The following is a 7,596-nucleotide window of genomic DNA, read 5'->3' as shown; positions in this document are numbered from 1 at the left end:
GAATATCAGTCAACCTTTATTGAGAACTTACTGTGTGTTACTTCTAAGTACCATTAACTCTTTAGTTCACACAAAACCTTCTGACATAGATTCTATTTTTACCACCCATGTGTTACAGATGATGAAACTGAGGCACATAGAGTTTTTAAGGAAAGAGGCCAAGATCACATAGCTAGTAAGAGGTAGACCAGGGATTCAAACCCAGGAAGTGTGGTTTAAGTGTGACTGGACTTATGCTGACCAATGTTACAGCCACAGTCACTCAGAGCTGCTGAGGAATCAAAATAGGACTGACTGGAACTGAGATGCATTGCATGTGTAAAATGCACACAGAACTGCACTTAGGAAGAGAAGGAATGTGATAATATCTTGAGTGTTTCACATCTCATTAAAAACTTTTGTATTGACTACATGCTGAAATAATATTTGGTGTATATTGGGTTAAATAAAACATAATTAAATGAATTTCACATGTTTCAGTTTACTTCTTTAATGCAGCTACCAGAAAATTCTAAAATTACAAATGTGAATAACATGAGAAATAAGTATGATCCTATTATTATCTTCAGAGGCATTAATAAAAATCATCATCATTATAGGGACAACATCTCTATTAAACACTTACAAGCCAGGCATTGGGATAAGCCAATGTCATCAATAGTGTAGGTACCACCCTCTAGGGGGCATTCTGGAAATTTGTGGGTCCATTTTTTTGGTTGTCCCAATTTGGTGGGTCCTCCTGGCATCTAGCCAAAGGATGCAGGTGGTATAATAAATCTTGGGTCAATCTTGCCCAATGAAGAATGCCACTGAAGAGTCTCAGATGAAACATCATTTCATAACTATCTCAGCCTAATTGACTCAGCCTAAAACCTTACATAAAAACATAAAATATTTGTTGCACAGTTTTAATGCTTAATGCACTGAGTTTTCCAGAAATTCAGCTACCATGTTAATCAAGGAAAGATTACTTTGGTCAGAACCTTACACAAGTTGTTTACCATTTTAGCAAATTACATGACGGATATCCATGTTGCCCTTCGTATTAGACTTGCAGAGTCAGCACACCTGTGTTTATACTACCATCTCTGCCATGTTCAAGATGATGTAAGTGCAAGCATCTTGCTTGCATATGGGCGGTACCTATACTATTGATGACATTGGCTTATCCCCAATGCCTGGCTTGTAAGTGTTTAATAGAGATGTTATCCATATAATGATGATGATTTTTATTAATGCCCCTGAAGATAATAATAGGATATTTATTCCTCATGTTATTCACATGTGTAATTTTAGAATTTTCTAGTAGTTGCATTAAAGAAGTAAAATGAAACATGTGAAATTCATTTAATTACGTTTTATTTAAAACCCAATATATCCAAAACATTATTTCAACATGTAATTGCTTCATATGTCATTTAGATTTGTCATGCATGGTCATTTACATATCAAATACATATTATTTTATTATAAATTGCTTTCCTTTTATTTTTTCTTTAAATTAGATTTAAGAAATTATATTCATTTAAACATTATGCATGTAGTTAGCCTAGATTATGTACAAGTTATTTTTCAGAGAATAAATGGTGCATTATAATATTTTAAGTTAAGAAAGTAGATCTTGTTCCAGTAAGATTGAGAACTGATAGGCTATATTCTTTACATTATTAACTCATTTTATCTCCCCAAATGACAGACTTAGATGTGCACAGTAGGGAACTAGTGGAATAAACTGTGGCACCTCCTCCCGGTGGAATACTGTGCAGCTATGAGGAGAAACAAAGTTCTTTTTATATCGCTGGAGTGGTGTTCAGAATATCATCTTAAGTGGGAAGTGAAGTCAAGAATACTATACACAGCACTCGTTCTCAAAGTGTGGTCTCCAGACCTGCAGCAGCGGTGTCACCATCACCTGGGAACTCGTTAGACATGCAGAAAATTGGGTGCTACCTAAACCTATTGAATCAGAAACTCTGGGAACGGGACTGGCAATCTGTGTTTTAACAAAGCCCCCAGATGGTGGGTTTGCAGGTGAATTTGAGAGTGATTGCTACGCAGCGTGCTGTTTATGGTGGAAGGAAAGGGCATACAATGCAGACACATGCATATGTAATTACACTACACACATATCTTTATGTTTGTTTGCATGTTTTTAAAAGATAGAAGATTAAACCATTAAATAAACAAGAGATAATACAACTATATAAAATGGTCACCTATAAATGAGGGAAGGCTGAGGCACATGTGCAGAAGCCAGGCTTCTCTGAATATACTTCAAGTGGTAGATTTGAATTTGGACTCGTGTTACATACATATAAAATTTTTTTTAAATACAAAATAAAACAAATGAATCTGCGTATTAAGTTGATGGCTTAATAAAACAGAATATTTCTAGTGATTTTAAAGCAGAGTAATTTGATGAACTCTATTAGGATATAACTAAGTAGAACAAAAAGAGCTCCAAAGATATCTTAAATTCTTTTCAGTAATCGTTTTGTTTCCCAGGATATTGATATTGCTATTCTCAAACTACTGTAATGTCGACATTACTACTGGATCAAGGAAATAAGTGATTATGTTAATGCCATTAGGAATTTAGAATTTCATTAAAAGAGAAAAAAATGTAAAATCAGACAATTTAGGGTAAAAGACTGTAGTTCTCACCTTAAACTGGCATTACTGCTATGAACTATAATATATGTCCTCTTGAGAAATTTTCTTAGTTTGGTCCACTAGAAGGGCAGGAAACAAATGGCCAACCCACCAACAAGATGTATCCCTGGAACACAGCTGTGGTCTCAAAATACCATTCCTCCCTAAAAGAAACCTGAGTTCCCTGAGAAATAATTGAAGTCAGGTCTAGGGTAGGAAATGTACAAGATAAGCCTAGCCATCCTGTCATACTAGAAGTTAAGGAACCTATTAAAGACTAAGGTAATGTCAAAGGACTCAGCCAAACTGAAAAGGTTTCCACTGACCAAAGATGGGGAAGTTTGAACATTGATAAGTATAATAATGACAACAAATTAAAATATGTTAAATGTTTAAAATCCATTAATTCACAATATCAAATAACGAAACACATAAAAATCTTCATTGATCATCTCTGAAGTTGCTAGAAAGTCATCTAAAATATTTTGCAAACTGTAAAGGGAAAGAGACAAACTTGACCTGTCATTCCTGTACTAATTATATCTCAGGGTAACAAAATAATTGATGAGAGATATTTCTCTATATAGAGTATTTAAGCTAATAAAGGAAGAAAGAATTATAGAACTGCACTATCACCATTTGGCAAAACCTTCCTGAAATGATGAATTTAGACAATAATTGTCATGGTAGCTACCTTAATAAAGAGAGAGATAACCTGAGAGAATTACACATTTCCTATGAATTATTCTTGACAGAAAAGGAAATAAAAAAATTCAAGCAAATTAAACTACCTTACATATTCTAAAGGAACATAAACAACTCTACAGAGTCCACCTCAATATTTTTACTACTCTTGTATATATGGAATTCTTTATAATAAAAAGATTTAAAAAAAACTAAAATGGATACCCATGAAAACTCTGAAAAATGATTTGTATAAAAATTATAGTGAATTAATTTGAGCAGATAAAAAATACATATGAACAAAGATCATAAGGCTTGTTATCCTATTCCTCTTGGTATTCTCTCTAGGTCCTATCACTGTACTTAAGCTCACAGTAGGTACTTAATAAATTATTACATAACAATTGCTCCGATTTTTTCCCAAGGCCGCTGCTGCTTAAAATTATTAAATAGAATAATTATAGAACAGGCATGACAAAAATTATTGTTGACACTTAGCTTAATATAACTTTCATTGGTGCATAATTTTTTTTAAATGAGTATAACATAATGGCATTATTCTGTAAAAACAATGATTGATAATTTTGGTTTAGACTAGAAATCATATTTTCAAAAAAAATTGTAATAAAGACTATTAAAAACATTTTGATACCCAAAACATTTAGTAAAATATTTTTTCTTAAAAGCAGATGCATTTAACTCTATACTGAATGTCCTAAATAAGTATATCTTCAGAAAAACTTTAGAAAAATATGTTCTACTTATGACATCTTTGCATGACGTTTCAAAAATAAGTAGTAAAAATCTATGAGAAAGAAATAATCTTTTGAGACATTTTATTAAAGATGATTTTTAGCTTCCTTAGTCATATAAACTGTTTTCTTTATTATAAATAATAACCATATTAATTTTAAAGAAGAAAAAGGTGGGTAACACCTATTAGAAAATCTTTTTATATCTCATTTTACAAAAGTCAGTGTTAACTAAATTTCATTCTGTAGACTATAGAATGGATGCTCTTAGAAAAAAAGCATTTCATGGTCAAATGCATTTGGGAGATACCATATACTACATTATTTGTGCAAATTCAGAGTACAAGGTCATATACAATAGTAAAGGCTCTGAGACGTCTTCTAGTAGAAATATTCTCCACGGAATTTGTAACAATACATTTCCAAAATTTACTTGATGATGGAACTCTCTTGTATAATGTTTCAATGTTTTATAGAACAAACGTTGGAAATGCTGGCCTAAGTTCAACTGCCATTTTCTAAGCCATTTTTAATCACAGCATGCAGACCATATACAGAAGATCTTTCCATAGTGTCATTTTATACATAGGAAAACATATACACACACAAGAAATCAGTGAGCTACTGAAAATCAGAAGCAAATTATTGTTGGGTTTCAGGAGAAGAAATAATACCCTTTGATTCACAGACTGGTATGAATAATTTTCCAGTTTTAACAACTAAACTCTATTTTTACTATTTCAAAATGTCAATGAAAATGGCTATAAAAGTTAACATAGTTAATTTTTACTATGATAGAATTGCATACCTTATAACTTGGAATAATTACTTCTACTATAGTAAAATTGTTTCCCTAAAAAGTAGAATAGAAATTCAGTGACAGTGTCTAATTTTGTCATATTCCATTGTTTAACTCATTTAAAAAATCAACAATAAAATAATTTTCTATGAAAACATTAAATGGAGCCCAAGCAATCCAAAACTTGAAAAATCAGACACATCAGGAAATCTTGGGGTTTATGACTTGATATGGCTATTTATGTGGAAGCTGTTCTCTGCTCTTATGGAGGCTATTAATGGGACAAGGCCCTCAGTCAGACCTCAGGAAGGTACAGGCAGCTCCTCCCTGCGGTTGGCTTTGGAAACTTAACTTGCAAGATAAACTATAGCGCTTTACCTAGCCACCTCTGAGGTTAAAAGAGAGAATGCAATGTGATACTGGAAACATACACATGTATGGAGAGTGGACGACCTTGAAGTATATACAGAGACCAGAACAGAATGGAAGGAAACAAAGAAAATCATGTTATGTAAAGACTTCGAAAGCCTTTCATTTCAGGCTACAGCATCTTAACATGCAATACTTAGTCTTTTTAAAAAACTCTAGAGCCCCTTTGGAGCCAAAAGGGAATAGACAGAAAAGAATAAGGGAAAAAGAAATGCTGGAGAGAGACACTATTTTTTCTTCTTCCTCCTTAACCCCAGCCAATTTATGTGTCTTGTCTATATTATGTTTTCCAGAAAGTAGTTCAATACTACAAATTGCTATCAAAGGATGTGTAGAAAGACTCTTCTGGCAGCTTGTTCTGAAAGAATTACCACAGGCTGTGAAGTTAAAGGTATGGTTCTAGTGCCTGCTCTACCTTGTATGATCAGAGATTAGGCAAATTTTGGTAAGCCTCATTTTTTTTCAACTAGAATATGGTAGTAATAATTTAAAGAATTACCTGTGGATGTATTTTTTTAAGTGCTATAGAATTGCATCTGTTCATATTGAGTTCATCATCTCTAAGAACTCTAATAGAAGTTAACATTTATCTTTTCATAGATTTTTAAAAACACATTATGAAGTTTCTTCAAGTGTGTTTATCACTCCTCACAGGGTATAAATGTATTTTACCTGTCTTTGTTCTACCTTTTTAAAACATAGATGGTTCTCAATAAATATTCATTGAAAATGAAAGATGAATAAAAACAGTGTTATGGATAGGAGGTGACATCATCAAGATGGGGACATAGGTTGTTCCCAGGAAGACCTCACAATATCAGCTAACAACTATCCATAGACAAGACAATGTTGGGAGAATCCCAGAACCTATGGGGGCGGTGGCGCTGAAGCACCCCCTTGGACCAGAGAGATGGAGAAGGGCACATGAGAAGGGTAAGAAGAAGCGCTGCACCCTGACTGCACTGCCTCTCCTCGGGCCAGCACATTTCCACAGCCTGAGCGCCTCTCTGGGCTTAAGGTTCCTCCAGGGTAAAAAGAGAGCCCCAGGTTGACATCCAGCTCCCCCAGTGTTGCGGGATGCCTCCTGGAAGACTCACTAGGATCTGGCCTCATGGAAGTCACTGGGGGAATCTGAGACTCAACGACAGGGGATGAGAAAGAGATGGAGAAGAGAACAAAGCTTAGAGCACCCAGCGCTCAGATCTTGGTGAAGCGCATTCCTTCTCATGGCGGTGCCCCAGCAGAGCTCCCAGCCAGTGGCTCTGCCTGTCTGCAGAGCTGAGCAAGTGGCCCTGTCTGGCCAGGGAGCTCGGGGGGGAGGGGGGCAGTCCTGCTCGATTTGGGTCCCCAGTCAGTGGGCCATACTGGCTGCGGATCCTGATCTACCACACTGCTTAGACAGGGAAGCAAATTTGTAGCCCCTCCAGTTGTGTGCATTCAGGAAGCCTGGCCAGAGAACTCGGGAAGCCGTGGAGCCTATCCTACAGCCCCACTCAGGTGGGGAGCCAAGCCAGCAGGCCCATCCAACAGTTCAGCACCGCCCCTGGCCCTGTATAACCGGGGAGCCGGAGCAGTGACCTTGGGCAGCCTCAGCGTCCAGCCAACAGCACTGCCCAGAAGCAGAGCCCAGCCTGTGGCCCTGCCCAATTGTTTTTTTTTTTTTTTTTTGCATTACACCATATTTATCATTATGAGAAAGGTAAACTAAGATATTTGTATCACTTTGGTATAATAAACAACAATCACACTGTACTTATCACATTGGTTTCCTAAGAGAGGGAAACATAAAACAATTAAACATGGGATTAGAGAGTAACAAGGGCCTTAAAAATCTAGAAAAGGAATTAGAATTAAGGGTCTCTGAGTGTTTCTTTCTTTGATCTTTCTTTTGACTGTGAATTGATGGGAAGTTTGGGGGTGAGTGAAGTAGGAGTGAGTTACGTTCTCCTTTGACTTGTTAATACAAAATACAGGTGGATAACTTACCTTGTGATTATTTGTTCTGTGATTATACCTCAATCACTGTGCCAAAGCCAAAATACTTGTGATTGCTATAAACACCTACGTATGGCTTCTCACATGCCAAGATCTGTTGTTACTAAGCCCTGGACATTATCCCTTCATTCGTGTAATCTTCATACAGTGCAGTGAGATAGGTGCCACCACCGTCTGCCCCATACAGCTAGTCAACAAAGGCAGAGAGGAAAGGAAGTTACCAGAGGTCACCAGCCAACAGGCCGCCAAAGTGGGATGTGAACCTGTGCAAAATGGCACCAGAGT

The sequence above is a fragment of the Mesoplodon mirus genome (genome assembly GCF_964341445.2).
Source record: "Mesoplodon mirus genome assembly, chromosome: 20".
Taxonomy (NCBI): Eukaryota; Metazoa; Chordata; class Mammalia; order Artiodactyla; family Ziphiidae; genus Mesoplodon; species Mesoplodon mirus.
The sequence above is the reverse complement of the archived record's forward strand: the minus strand, read 5'-3'. Positions refer to the sequence as shown.